Source organism: Monodelphis domestica, chromosome 5 (genome assembly GCF_027887165.1).
Source record: "Monodelphis domestica isolate mMonDom1 chromosome 5, mMonDom1.pri, whole genome shotgun sequence".
Lineage (NCBI taxonomy): Eukaryota > Metazoa > Chordata > Mammalia > Didelphimorphia > Didelphidae > Monodelphis > Monodelphis domestica.
The window spans coordinates 245486278-245500600 of record NC_077231.1 but is presented as its reverse complement, the minus strand read 5'-3'; the positions used below and the strand labels follow the sequence as shown (position 1 = coordinate 245500600).

Below are 14323 nucleotides of genomic sequence, written 5' to 3'. Positions count from 1 at the left end.
TCTCCATTCTGCCAGCCCCCTTCTCTCATTGAGATCCTTCCAGAGGTCTAAATTTTGTGGATGTGTCTAGGTCAACTGTGTTTCATTTTACTACTCTTTATGCTTCTGATTTTCTAGACTTAGGTACCAGACATCCAGTATAGATACCTAATACCTCTCTCTCTCCTCCATTCTCTTTTATATCTTACCTTCCTGCATTAGAATGTAAGCTCTGTGAGGGCAAGGATTTGGCCTTTTTTTGCAAGCATTTGTATACCTAGAACTTAGCATGGGGCCTGGTACATAGTATACAGTTAATAAAATGTTTCCTGCCTGCCTATATACAGAACACAGTGAAGAGAGATAAGGACATGTAAAGATGAAACAATATACAAACTGACTTCAGGAACCTAAAATATTATAGTGGGATAAGATAAATGGATAGATGAATAAGTTATATTTAATTTAAATATTCAATATTTAAATATATATATATATCATATAAATACATGGAAGAATTTATTTCAATTAGGAACAGAATATGTAACAGACTAGAGAAGGCTTCAGAGGATTCAAGAGTATTTGATTTGGACATTGAAGGAAGGAAAGTACTTCAAATGGTGAAATATATAGAAAAATCATTTCAGACCTGGAAGAAGTCATCAAGTCAAAATGGCAGAAAAGGCAAGTATAAGACAAAAAATAATTGTAGAATACATTAAAAAGCAATGATATAAGATTTGAAAAATATATTTTGTCCTTCAGATGGATTAATTATGGGGCAGTCATAATAAGGTAGGAGTGATCAGGGCTTTTCCCCAATGTACTGAAATTTAGAGGACTCTAATTATAATCATATAACCTCAACAGGTAGAAATAATTTAACATATAATACTAATTAAACTGATTAAATAACTAATTATTATTGAATTAAATAAACAGGAAGCTTCCAGATGGTGCACAGATTCCCCATACTTCTAGAAATCTCATCTCCAAACTAGGTTCACCTATTATACTTTGCCCTTAGGTTTTCCAGAATTTTTAACCAATAAAGGTCCAATTTTCTTGGGTCTCCCTCTGTCTCATTTTACTTGTTTAGCTGATTTTCCTTCTTTTTAAAAAAATGCATGTTGAAGTACTTTTGTGATGCTTATTGATCAGAGTATAGTTTATGGTACCTATCTCAAGTAGTAAGAGTGCTAGCTGTATATTTTTTGTGTAATGAAAAACTTTCTGATATGGGAAAACAAAAGAAAGATAGCCAAGACCACCCAAGTTCTTCTTCTTCAGAAGCTTCTCTATTGTGACCTTCAGTATGAGGTCACCGTAGGGAACTTTGAAATGCTGCAAAGGATAAAGAAAATGTTTTTAAAAAGAAATACAGTAATGCAGTTCTCAAAGAAATTATAAATAAACAAACAATAACAGATAACATATGATACATCAAAGAACATGATTCCTGTAAAAGTTTAGAAGTTGTGTAAAAGAGAACTTTGAAATTGAATTTCTAAACTATGGAAATGGAAGAAAATTTTTCAGAAGAAAAGTTAATACTAAGAAATGAAAAGAAATACTAAGCAAGAATACATGAATTTCATCTAAATCAAAGTGACTGACCTTCAAAAGAAGATTATCAGGAAAAGATAATAAAGGTTTCCCCAGGGGCAGGGGGACCCATAATTTGTTTAAAATATTGAATCCCAGGCTAGAGGAAATAATGCAAGAAAATTTCCCTCAAGTTTTGAAAATAGATGGCAAAGTATTAAATAATCTTATTGCCAACAGAGAGAATTCCAAGCTCAAAGCTCCAAAGCATGCAGGGTTTAAATTTTAGAATTTTACTAGGAATGAAAAAGAAATGTTGTAAGAAGTGAAGAAGGCCTTTAGCCATCGGGGAAAGTTAATTTAAATTTTCAAGGACATTGTCATAGCTATAAGAAAGTAGAAGATAAATTCAAATATAACAATCTGAAAAGCAAAGGAGGTTGAAATGGACCCCCATAATAAATATATCCTATAATGTTGAAACTAAAATTCAATTAAAAAACAGATGAACATTTAACACAAAAGAAGCATTTTAGTCATACAGAAATAAAATTAGAGATGAGCAAAATATTTTATTCACAAACATTATAAGAAATGATTAGTATAGACAATTAAATTATTAAAAAAAGATTAATGGGGAAATGAACTCATGCTTCTATGTCAAGACAAAGCTATTTTGTATTGCTTTTAAAGTTCTTTGAAGGGCTAAATAAAAGAACAAAGAGTAAACCCAACTGACAAAAGGAACTAAAAAGCTAAAAATTTAAGGAGAATGAGAACAATTTAAAGGGGAGTTGGAACAATAAAATTAACATTCTATGAACTAAAAACCACATTCCCCATATAAGTGAAACACTTTTTTTTTTTAGTGGGGAATAATATAGAAGGAAATTACTTGAATGGAGAAAGGTGAAAGAAGAGTTAAGGGGAATATGGGGATTTATTCCCATCTATATGTTAATAGAAGAAGACAATTTCCTTGGTCTCTTGACAAGTATGAATATCTGGGAGGATAAAGTGCAAAAGTAGGGGGGGGTGAAGGGTTATAGAGGAGTATAGGAAAATGGGAAGTCAATATCACTCTAGATGGATAAAGGAAGATGTAACATTGAAGTACCTTGTCTGGGGGGAAGGGAGGGTAGAGATAGGGGCTTCATAACTTGGTTTATGTGGGAGTAATTAGAACTTTAGGTGAATAACTTCTCTTTCCAAATGCTAGGGTTCACAAGACTACAAAAACAAAATAAAGCAAAACAAGACAAAGCAAAGAAAAATGAAAGTATGACATGATGGATATGATATCTCCAAATGTACTTATTCAAGAATGGAATGGAAGAGGGAACACAACTTTGTCTTCTAGAACCTATACCTTTTATGAAAGGACATAGATGGAGTAAATATAGAAAGAGTAAAAAATTGAAAAGGCTTTAGAAAGACAGAAACTACAACACTGTTGGAGGAGCTCTGAATTGGTTTGAATATTCAAGAGAAATAATTTAGAATTATTTAAGAAGAGTCACTATGCTTTTTTTTAATAAACTTTGTCCCTGTAATCCATCTTTTAGGCATATTTCCACTGATGATAAAAACAATATGAAATGTCCCAAATAAGCCAAAATATTCATAGAAGCACTTTTTATGGAAAAAAAAATGGAAACTAAGAGAGCATACACTGATTGTAAAATACCTAAACAAACTGGAGTATTGAGGCATTCTAATTCTAGTTGTATGACTACTCAACTTTTTGGAGTCACTCTTGTCCTTGACCATGCATTTCACTCAACTTTCCTTAACAATTCATTCCAGGTAATATCATACAGCCTATGTAGCCCTAATATGTGTCTTTCTACTGCCCTTTAGATCTCTTCCAGTTTCAATTCTTGAGTTGTAGCATTCATTGACACAATCTTATAGCAGCACTAGGATAATATTGGCATTAAGTAAAAGGGATTTGGGGAGCAATGAATCATTTGGAGTTATTGAAAAGGCTGTATGTTTCACCACATGCAATCAAGTTCACTTTCCTCCTATTTAATTAACTTGGGCTGAGTTTACTATCTATTTTCAGTGTTTTCCAGTAGATACATAATGATTAACTCATTGGGCAACCAATCAACTACATGACATATTCTGGCCAATTAGGGAAGGAAAGGAAAGAGGATGCTGCCTTTTTTTGTGTTTTCTAAATATTTTCCAAACAGGATGAACTGGCAATAGTAGGAAAAACTTCTTTTTGAGATCAGAAAGAATTTGACTTGCCTAGGAAGACATTGGAAAACCTCAACAAAGAATATTTGGATCTACTCCCTGGATAATCAAGAAGACTGTAATCTACTAATACACTGCCTCTTTGACATGATTTAATCCTAGTCTTGCCTAGTAAAAGAAGGTTAGATTAATTGACTTCAAAATCTCTTCTAGTGCACTACTGACAACTAGGTGGCAGTGGATAGAGTACTGGGATTTGGAGAAGGAAGATCTGAGTTCAAATTTAGTCACAGGTACTTACTAGATATCTGGCCATTGGCAAATCACTTAACCTCTCTGTCTCATTTTTCTCAACTGTAAAATGGAGACAATAATGCACCCTACTTTACAGGATTATTTTTGTAAGGATCAAATGAGATAATATTTGTAAAGTGCTTAGTAGAATGCTTGGCACATAGTAGATGCTGAGTTATTGTTTTTGATCAGTTGTTTTCAATCATATCTAACTCTTTGTGAGTCCATTTGGGGTTTGCTTGAGAGAGATACTAAAGTGTTTTGCCATTTTCTTCTCCAGTTCACTTTACAGATGAGGAATTAAAAGGGGTTAAGTAACTTGCCTAGGATCTCATAGCTTCTAAATGTTTGAAGCCACATTTGAACTCAAGAAGAGAAGTCTTCCTTGATTACAGAACCATCACTCTATCCACTGTGCAACCTAGCCACCCATCAGGTGCTTTATATTTATTCCACCATTCCCATCATCCTTCAGGTTTGTAATTCTTCACCAAAAGTCCATGAATTTGTGTTTTCAATACTTTGATTACTGTATTTCAATATAGCTGGTTTCCTTTGTGATTATATGTTTCATTTAATGAATTTTTAAAAAATTATCCAGAGAATAGGCTTTACTAGGTCACAAATGACTCTTGACAAAGAGAAGGTTAAAAAACGAAAACAAAAAACCTCTGCTTTAGATTCAAGACACTGAGAATTGCTCCCCTTTTGACTCCTGTCAATGAATTGAGGAACAAAACAAAAATACCACAACGTGGGGAAAAGGTTTGCCAATTAAATAATGCAGGGAGGGAGCTCAACTTGGCTTTGTATTGAATGAAGTTGATATCTGCATTAGTGGGAGAGAATACAGGATTTCCTCTTACAATTGTTTACAATGTGCTTCCCGCTGAAGCAGACCTTTCCTGCTGTCATACAAAGGACAGCAGAGATTAAAAACTGGCCAATATTCCCTACTGGGAGAAAAAAATCCCTACGAATATACCTACCCATCAAGAAAAAAACCTCCCAAGCCCTTAAGGTGGACGTGGATGAAGAAGAGATTATAAACTCTCTTATAACCAGTCCTTCTTTGTTGGACCCAGCCATGCAAAGCAGGCTCCAAATATTGTAAATGGAATTCTAATTTTATCTGCCATTCCTAAAATCCCCATGCCCCTCCTCCTACTCCCAAGAGAACAGAATTTAGGGATCTAAAAGCTTCATTTTTTGTTTGCCCCCAAAGGTTTATAGTTGTATTTAAAGTGCTCTGCAATTGCTATATGGACATCAGCTCGTATTACTACTACAACAACTACAGTAGAAATTACATAGAAATTTTGGGCTCAGAATTTTCCAACATACTTTTAAAAAATAGTAAAGTTCAGAAGGCATCCTATCTCTCAGCTGAAATATGTATGACAGATAGAGGGAATGCTCAGGAGAGGTCATGATATGGGAACATAGGAGTTGTAGTTTCAATATTTTTTATTTAAAAAATTAATAATGAATTGAATGAAAATGAAAAATAAAAAAATGAATGAAATGAAATTGAAAAAATGAAAAACATTCAGCATAGCAGCAGGAAGCTGGAATGACTGCTTTATTGGTGGCAGTGTGCATGCCTCTTGAGATTAACCTCTCCCCTCAAACCCAAAGTAACAAATAACAGATCCTGTAAACTGATAATGAGTTACAATGTGAGTCCTTAAATTTACAATCCATTACCAAACAGCAGGAAAAACAAAAGCTCTGAAGTTGAAATACAGTCTAAGCCATTCATTGTGTTGTATGTGTTGAAGCTTCCCTAAGTACTTAAATCTTTGCTGAGGTTCCCAGACAAGGGATGTTCTCTTTGGATAGAAAGGTTCTAAGAACAGAAGACGAAGAAGAGAAGACTTAGAGAGATTCAAAGCCAAAAAAAAAACAGAATAAGACATCAGATAGGATAGGTGAAAAAGACCAAGAGAGAGAGATTTTAAGGCTTTTCCATCTCGTCGGTCATATTAGTTTCTATGATTACAAAGAGAACACCAGCAAACATATGATTTCCTTACTATGGGAAACTCCCTGGGTAGAAAGTCTATCCACCAATGAAAAGCACCAATTTCCCTGTAACTTACCATTTTAGAAAACTAGGGCAGCTAAAGTTATTTGCCCATGGTCACATGGAAATATTTGTCAGAGGCAGTATTTGAACCCAAGTCAGTCTTCTTGACTCTAAGGCTAATTCTCTATTCACTAGATAAGCATGCTTTTCCAACATCAGCATATATATCCCTACTTTAGAGACTACCTTAGAATGCTACTCTCAGGGGAGTTTGATGGATCTTTCCAAGGAGAAAAAACTCCTTTATTAGGGTACTACTAGGTAGTACAATAGATAGAGCTCTCATACTAGAGGATCCCAGTTTAAATCTGGCTTCATCCACTTCCTCACTGGGTGACTCTGGGTAAGTCACTTAACCCCAATTGCCTAGCTCTGATTGCACTTCTGCTTTAGAATTGAAACTAAGACAGAGAGTAAGTGTTTAAAGAGATAGAGTGTGTTTTGAGAGAGAGAGAGAGAGAGAGAGAGAGAGAGAGAGAGAGAGAGAGAGAGAGAGAGAGAGGTCAAATGTTTCGCTTAAGTAAATAATTTTATTCACCCTTGAAAGAACTGAATTCTATCTCCAAGATATGACTCAGGTGATAATAGTTTTTACCCTTCCATGAAAGAGTGTTCAGTTGTTTATTTGAAATAACCATAATTATGATAATGACTCTTTGCATTTCAAGGATGGCTTTCATCTAAGGATCCCAGAGCACTTTCCAAACAGCAATTAGCCAAACCACTATGTTTTCATTTCTATTGTAAAAATGGGTCAAGCTCAGCTCTGAGATATTTAAACCTTAATGACTTCTCTAAGGTCACACACTTATGTTAGTGTCAATCTAGAAGAGCCTGAGGAACAGACAGAGGGAAAAGCGAGACTTTAAGGCTTTTGCTACCTGTCAGCCATACTAATTTCCATGATTAGAGAAAACAGCAAGACATGATTTTGTTACAATTTGAAACTCCCTGTGTGGAAATTCTATCCACTGAAACATGTAGGTGACCCAGTGGATAGAAAACCAGGCCTGGATATGGGAAATTCTGAGTTCAAATCTGGTCTCAGGCATTTCCTAGCTGTGTGACCTTGGGTAAGTCACTTAAACCCAGTTGTCCAGGTCTTACCATTTTTCTACCTTAGACTGATACTTCCTATAAATCCTAAGACAGAAAGTAAGGGTTGAAAAAAAGTTTATCTATCAATGTAGAGTATCAGTTCCTCTGTAACTTACAATCTTAGAAAACTGGGTAGCTAAAATGATTTGCTATAGTTTCAAGGACATCTTTGTTAGAGTTAGCCTTGATTTCAAATCTTCCTCATTATCTACTACAAAACCATGACCCTCTAACACCAGCATATAGCTATATGGAGCTGGCTAGGTTTTTATCGATATATTTTCTTTACTTTATCTATCTCTTTTTTGGATTTTTAAATCCCCTTCTTGTCACTGACACAGACAAGACTGTGCCTTTGGCCACCATGTTTAAAGATAGCCAATATCTGTTTAATAAGAGTAGTGATAGGCCAGCCCATGGAAGCCCATGTTGTGGGTGTGGAAGGTTGAAATGGTTCCCTGGCAGGGTGAGGGGGAAAGTGCCAACCTGCTTTAGCAGAGAGTTTTCTCACCTATTAGTTCTAAAGGCCAAGGACCAAGGAACAGAAATGGAAGCAGTGGCTGGAGGACTCTATTGACTGGTTGATTGTGGACAGCAGCATAACTTCTGTCCACTTGCTTTCCTTTCTGAAGGCTGGTAGGACACCCCTTTCAAACAGTTCCTCCCCCTCAGGTTCACAAACTTCAGTTCCAACATTTTCATCTATTTGGGGTAGAGCAAAAAAGCATTTACAAAAATGGTATTTTTTACATTCAATGCATGTGGAGACTCAGTGAGGAAAGGGCAAATGGAGAAACGTGAACATTTGCAGAAACTGTCAATGCCTTTCTTGCATTGACTGTGGCAAAGATTTCTGGAGTGAAGAATACAAGAAACATGTGAAGTAAATCAGTGAAGATCAGAAATATGGGGGCAAAGGATATGAGGTCAAAACTAACAAAGGAGATGTTAAACAGCAAAAATGGATGCAGAAGAAACCCACTATTAGTCCCAAATTACAAGAGATTTTAAAAATAAGGTTAGTGGTTTTGACAACATTCCAAGAAAAATGGCCAAATTTCAGAATTAGATGAAGAACAGTTTAAAAATTTTAAATGACTCTTCAGGAACAGGTGTGGGATATCTTTTCTGAAGGTACCAGCAATGGACCAGACACAAAAGAGCAAGAGAAACATCAGCTCAACTAGGTGGAGAATGAACATGCAGAAAACAAAGCTAAGACAACACCCACTGAAGTCAGTGAAAGAACACCAGAGGCAAAGAAGAACAAATGAGAATGCAAAGAACAAGAAAAAAGAAAAGAAAGAACTGAAGTTCAAAAATCATCAGGAAAATTCAAATGATCAGAAATCCAAAAAGCACAAGAGGGGCCAGATAGAAGATTTTGATGCCAACAAGGAAGAAAAGTCAGAAACTAGCAACACATTAAAAAGAAAAACAAGAAGAAAAAACCCAAGAAGGAATGTGCAGCAGAATCAGAAGTGAATGGAAATGGGAATCATGTTGAAATGATGACAGAGGAAGAGATGAAAGCATCTGCAGAAAAAAGAAAAAGGAAACATAAGCATTCAGAAGAAGCTGATTCTAGGAAGAAAAAAATGAATCATACAGAAGAAATTGACATAGAGACTGAAGAGAGTGAAACACCTTTAAAAGAGAAATTCAACTGGAAAGGAACTATCAAAGCTATTCTGAAACAGGCCCCTGACAATGAAATAAATATCAATTAAAAAATTAAGGAAAAAGGTTTCAGCTCAATACTTTGAAGTGATTAACTAACACCACAAATCTGAAGAGGGACTGCTAGTCATCTTTAACAAGAAGATCAGCAAGAACCCCAGCTTTAAACTCTTAAAGGAGAAAGTAAAACTTTTGAAACGAACATTTTCCTACTTTGTTAAGGAATACACACTGTTTCTGACTTCTGCCCCCACCATCCATCACTATTTGTAAAACAGTTAGAGAATTTGACAGCCACTCAGATTTTGTATTGTTGTTCTATTTTTAAATGTGAAGGTAAATGTATATTTTGGTAGTTTTTAACTGAAAATGAAGCTAAATGTAGCCTGTTCCTCTAAAAAAAGAGTAGTGATACTTTCTTAAGATTCTTTAGGCCTAGGACGGTCCCTCTTTGGGTCCTATTGCTGGGAAGAGAAAAAAGAGAACTAGTAGTTCTCTCATTCTCCCTTAAGTATCCCCATTCCATGGTATTCTATGTTACTCCATCCTTTTTCTTCCAGGTCCTGATCTCATCTAGAAGGTCTGTGTGGAAAAAATCTCACAAGAAAACTCACACCAAACAGTTCAATCCACCCATTCTGAGTCTATCTTGGTGTAGGGTGTGAGATGTTAATCTATACCTAATCTCTCCCATACTGTTTTCCAATTTTCCCAGCAGTTTTTGTCAAATAGTGAATTTTTGTCCCAAAATTGGAATTTTAGGGCTTATCATAGACTGTCTTGCTGAGGTCACTTACCCCAAGTCTATTCCACTGATCCTCCTTTCTGTCTCTTACCCAGTACCAAATTGTTTTGTTGACCACTGCTTTATAGTATAGTTTGAGATCTGGGACTGCAAGGCCACCTTCCTTCATATTTTTTTCTATTATTTCCCTTGATATTCTTGATCTTTTGTTTTTTTTCCAAATAAACTTTGTTATTGTTTTTTTCTAATTCAGCCAAAAAAGTCTTTTGGTAGTTTAATGGGTATGGCACTAAATAAGTAAATTAATTTGGATATGATTATCATTTTTATTATGTTAGCTCATCCTACCCATGAACAATTAATGTTTTTCCAATTATTTAGATCTAGTTTTAATTGTATAGTGAGTGTTTTGTAGTTGTATTCATATAGTTCCTGTTTTTTTCTTGGCAGATATATTCTTAAGTGTTTCATATTGTCTATGGTGATTTTAAAGGAAATTTCTCTTTCTAACTCTTGCTGCTGGGATGAGTTGGAAACATTAGAAATTTATGTGGGTTCATTTTTGTATACTGCAACTTTGCTAAAGTTGTTGATAATTTCCACTAGTTTTTTAGTTGATTCTATAGGATTCTTTAAGTAGACCATCATATCATCTGCAAACAGTGACAGCTTGGTCTCCTCATTACCTATTTTAACACCTTCAATTTCTTTTTCTTCTCTAATTTCTACTGTTAGTATTTCTAGTACAATGACTTGAAAATAAAGAAGGAAATTATAAAGTAAATTAGGTAAACACAGAATAGTATACTTGCCAGATAGTTGGGAAAGGAAAGATTTTAAGACCAAGCAAGAGTTAGAAAAAATTACAAAATGCAAAATAAATAATTTAAATTACATTAAATTAAAAAGTTTTTGTACAAAGCCAATGCAATCAAAATTAGAAGGGAAGCAACAAACTGGGAAACAACCTTCATAACAAAAACCTCTGACAAAGGTCCAATCACTCAAATTTATAAGGAACTAAGTCAATTGTACAAAAAAACCAAGTCATTCCCCAATTGATAAATGGGCAAGGAACATGAATAGGCAATTTTCAGATAAAGAAATCAAAACTATTAATAAGCACATGAAGAAGTGTTCTAAATCTCTTATAATCAGAGAGATGCAAATCAAAACAACTCTGAGGTATCACCTCATACCTAGCAGATTGGCTAACATGACAGCAAAGCAATGTTGGAGGGGATGTGGCAAAAATGGGATATTAAAGCATTGCTGTTTGAGTTGTGAATTGATCTAACCATTCTGGAAGGCAATTTGGAACTATGCCCAAAGGGCACTAAAAGACTTTGATCCAGTCACAGCACTGCTGGGTTTGCACCCCAAAAAGATAATAAGGAATAGACTTGTAGAAGAATATTCATATCTGTGCTTTTTGTAGTGGCAAAAAAATTGGAAAATGAGGGGATGCCCTCTAATTGGGGAATTCCTGAACAAATTGTTGTATCTGTTGGTGATGGAATACTATTGTGCTCAAAGGAGTAATAAACTAGAAGAATTCCTTGTGAACTGGAAAGACCTCCAGGAATTGATGCAGAGTGAAAGTAGCAGAACCAAGAGAACATTGTACACAGAGACTGATACACTGTGATAAAATTGAATGTAATGGACTTCTCTAATAGTAGAGATACAATGATCCAGGACAATTCTGAGGGGCTTATGAGAAAGAATGCTATCAACATCCAGAGGAAGGGCTGTGGGAAAAGAAACACAGAAGAAAACAACTCCTTGATCACATGGGTCGAAGGGGATATGGTTGGGGAAATAGACTCTAAAAGATCACCCTAGTGCAAATATTAATAACATGGAAATAGGTCTTGAACAATGACACATGTTAAACCCAGTGGAATTGTGGGTCAGATACAGGAGGAGGTTAGGGGAGGGGAGGAAAAGAACATGAGTCTTATAACCAAGGAAAAATATTCTAAATCATCTAATTAAATAAAAATTTCAAAATGGTAATAATAATAATAAAAAGAGTTGGATCCAGTATCTCATCACCAGTTGCCTGTAGGAAATCTTCATTTGGCTACTCAAAATTCAACATGTCTGAAAGAGGACTCGTATTTTCTCCCAAAGCTATCCTCTAAACTTTTTTATTTCTGTTGATTGAACCATTATCATTCTAGTCACCCAAAAATAGAGTCCTGTAGATATCATGAATTAAACATGTCCAAAACTGAACTCATTGTCTTCCACCAAAAATATGTCTCCTCTTTTGAATCTCCAAAGACACCTCCATCCTCTCAGGTTCTCTAGGTTTACAACCTCAGTATTATCCTTAACTCTTTAGTCTCTCTTACACCAAATATTTAATCTGTTGCTAAATCCTATCTTTGCTACCTTTTCAACATCTCTCATACAAGTCTTCCTCTATCTTATGACATAGCTTGTCACAGTGACAAATTTTCATCACCTCATACTTTCACTATTGTAATAGTCTTCTAATTGATCTCATTGGCTCTCAAGACTCACCTCACCATCCTCTATTTGGATATCAAATGGCACTTTAGAATCTTCCTAAAAGACAGCTCTGACAATTTCTATTCAATAAACTCCAATGTCTTCCATTATCTTGAGGATCAAATATAAAAGCCCTTCAGAATCTCGAAACTTCATCCCTTTCTAGTCTTCTCATCATACTCTAAAATTGAATGAATGAATATGGGCCTTTTTGCTCTTTGTGGCACACAACACACCATCTTCTAACTTCTAAACCTTTTCAGGAGTTGTCCTTCATTACTGGGATGTCCTTGTATCATATCTGTAGGATTCTCATCTCTATTTTTTAAATAATAGATTTTTTTACTCTCACTCCTCACCCTATCTGAAAATAAAATTCTTCATAATTCATATATGTAATCAAGCAAAAAAATCCTCAGTGACTATATCCTCAATTATATGCTTCATTATGTACTTTCAATCCCTTTCTTGTCTGTTAAGGACAAAATGTTTCATCATTGATCCTTTGGAATCAAGAATTGGTCCATAGATTTTTATACATTGCTAATGTGAAGGTTAGTTTTTTCTTGGCTAAGCATATTAATTATAATTTATTACATATTTATAATAAAGCATATGTATTATAATATTGTTATATTACATATTATATAAATGTTCATTTAAATGGTAAAAAGAATGGGAGTGATAGTGATTATTTTTATTATGTTCTTAAATCTTTCAAAGTTGTTTGTATTTTGTTATTTACTACATAAATTGTTCTCCTGATTCTGCTTATTTAATTCTTTGTCACTTAATAAAGATCATCAAAACTGTTCATTTGTAAATATTAATGTTATAATATAAATTTTCTGTCTGGCTATGCTAACTTTACTCTGCATTGGTTCATATGTCTTTCCATGTCTCTTTGAAATCCTCTATTCTCTCCTTACTTAGAGTACAATAGGATCCTATCATCTTCATCTACTGACATTATTAAATGGGACACATTGCAGTAAAATATAAATAAAAATTAAATGATACTGAATTTGTTTCTATTCCATGAGCAACAGGAACTTTGAAAGGTTCTGAGCAGGGCAATTTAGACCTAGGCTTTAGGAAGGCAATTTTGGAAATTCCATAAAAAATAAAAGCATGGATTCACAGGGGAAGAAACTAGAGACAATGATGTCATGGAGGGTGTTACTATATACATTTTCATGTGCATTTGGCACTTTGACATCTAAATCTTTACAATTAACTATATACAGGAAACTCCAAGGAAAGCCTACTTGGTATCATGAAAAAAAATATATCTAGTAATGGTTCTAGAGAGAAGGGACTTTTAAAATCTGGTGAATTTTTTTGTTTGTGTGTTCACTTTTAGAGACAGATAGAAACACAACAAGAGAGATAGAGACACATAGGGAGGAAGAGAATTGTATTCTCTTAGTTCTATTTGTTAAAGTAGAAACATCATGTAACCTTGAGACCAAAGACTGTCTCAGCAGTACACCCCAAAGATGCTTTGGTCCAGATGTTAACATTTGAATCACAGAATGTTAAGCCCATTATGGTCCTCACTGTGGTTCTTGCTTGAAATTGCCAATTACATAGTCCAAAACACAAACCTACCAGAAAACATTTTCAATCAAACACAGAGTCTATTAGCTTTCTTCATTAGAGTCAATTTTTTCCAATTTTAATAATGCCATTATGAACAACAACCATTTATATAGAGGCTATTTACAATGCTTAGGAAATGTTCAGAGTCTAGTTTAATAACGCATTAGCACTTAGCCAGCTGGCGTACTGGTGACAGTCACCAATTAATAGAAATACCTCTAATAAACTATGGAACCTCTTTCTCATATATGGAAATGGTCTATGATTATCCTAAGTGAAATTTTATACTCAAAAATGCATATTAAAAATTAACAATGTATTTTGAGAGTGCAAAGGGGTTTGTGTTTGTATTTATTTATTTAATCTATGGAACCAAAAGGAGTATCAGATATTTTGCTTAGGTTGAAGGCATCTTGGTATAGTGGAAAGATCACCACACAGCCAGGAGACCCAGATGGTAGTCTTTTCTCTCTCTTTTAAATAGCTGTGCTACTTTGAAGCATATACTTGATTTCTTTGTACCTCGGTTCTCTCACTCATCTATAAAATTAAGATTTTGAACT

At 34.6% G+C, this 14323-nt stretch overlaps 1 pseudogene; it reads left to right on the top strand.

The window, feature by feature from the left end:
• The first annotated feature begins 7949 nt into the window (after positions 1–7949).
• On the top strand, positions 7950–9166 carry LOC100017772 (cell growth-regulating nucleolar protein-like; annotated as a pseudogene).
• The last annotated feature ends 5157 nt before the right edge of the window (positions 9167–14323 follow it).